This window comes from Fukomys damarensis, unplaced genomic scaffold (genome assembly GCF_012274545.1).
Source record: "Fukomys damarensis isolate Sample0158 unplaced genomic scaffold, DMR_v1.0_HiC HiC_scaffold_9, whole genome shotgun sequence".
Classification (NCBI taxonomy): Eukaryota; Metazoa; Chordata; class Mammalia; order Rodentia; family Bathyergidae; genus Fukomys; species Fukomys damarensis.
The window spans coordinates 32221778-32223415 of NW_022900921.1; the positions used below are offsets into that span (position 1 = coordinate 32221778).

Consider the following 1638-nt stretch of genomic DNA (forward strand, 5'->3'; position numbering starts at 1 on the left):
GTAAGTCGGAGGAGCAGATGATTTTTTTCTCATACAGCCAGCCAGCTAGGGGCTACAGGCAGCTCTGAGTGATGGGAAGTATGCCTGCATCTGAGAGCAAAGGACTATCTCCTAGGGGACTTAACCAAGTATAAAAGTTTGCAATTTTACAGCAGTTGGAATACTGACATCAATATTAAAGTAAATGCAAGTTTTACATAACAATAACAAATATAAAAAGCTGAGAGAAGAGACCATGAATAAAAACAGGGTGATTCAGTGGATGAAAACTGTGTGCCCCTGGCAGGAATGGTCAGCTCCTCAGCCCTCCCAGGTGACCATAGTAGTGACTCTAGATTTTCAAAAGGTGTGAACAAGTTCTTGCCAAACAAACACTTTCCTTCTGCAGAGCCACAGGGCCACTGCTTAGGAGAGCACAAACTTCTTGGCTTATGTTCAAACCCTTTTCTCATATTCCACTCTGTTTTGGCAGTAGATCATCTAGGCCTCTGCTTGTGCTGAGTCTTGGATAACTGGTTCATTTAGAAGTTACTATATTTCTAATAAGATCTGTTCATGACGGTTGGCCTCCAGTCTTTGTCTTCTTCCAGGATAGACGTTCACACTATTCCCAAGGAGTACACATTTGGGAGGAAAAGTGGTGCCTCAAATTTACATTTTGGTGGTGAGGATAGATGATCATCTTTGCAAAGCATCTGCAGTTTGACAAGCCTCCTTCCAAGTCCCCTTTTTTCCTGGGATGTCGCACTCCCAGTTCATCAGGTTTATTGTGCCATAGGGGTTCTTGGTAGGGACAGCCACAAAGCCAAGCAGGTGGTCTTTTCTCTATGCTCTTGTCTACTGGGTGAGTGTGCTGAGAGTGATCCCTGACATATTCAAAGTTCTTTACTGTCACAGCCTAACACATCACAGAGGCAGAGGCAGTGGGGCTCTACTGTGATCTTTAGAATTTCCTTCCTCATACATGCTTTAACTTGCTCTTTTTCTAGAAACTCAAGGTTCAACATTTTGGTTTTTTGAGCTAACTTGGTTTTTCTGATGTGGGAATTCACCACTATAAATTTCCTTCATAGGACTGCTTTCATTGCATCCCATAAGTTCCATAACATTTTATTGGCATTATTGTTTAATTGTAGAAACTGTCTAATTTCTTCTGTGACGCACTGGTTGTTCAAGAGGGTGTTACTTAATTTTCAAGTGTTTATGCAGTTTTGATGGTTTCTTTTGCCATTGCTTTACAATTCTATTGCACTATGATCTGATAATATACATGGATAATTTCAGTTCCTTTGCACTTAAGCATGTTCTATTAGCTAATATGAAGTCTATTTTAGAACAAGTCCTTTGTGCAGTTGAAAAGAATATATATTCTGTTGTTGTGGGGTGGAATACTCCATAGATATCTACTAAATCCATTTGTTCAACCATTTGGTTCATCTGTGATATTTCTTTGTTGATTTTTTTTTTTGGCTAGTTGATCTATTTGTGACAATGGGGTATTGAGGGCGCCAGTACAATTGTGTTAGTACTTATTTGATTTTTCATGTTCATTAATATTTGTATTTGATTTATATAGTTAGGTGAGCCAGTATTTGGTACATATATATATATGTGTGTGTGTGTGTGTGTGTGTCTATA

General features: G+C 39.1%; 1 pseudogene; it reads right to left on the reverse strand.

The window, feature by feature from the left end:
• Window positions 1–405: 405 nt before the first annotated feature.
• LOC104855332 lies at window positions 406–876 on the reverse strand (annotated as a pseudogene).
• Window positions 877–1638: the final 762 nt, after the last annotated feature.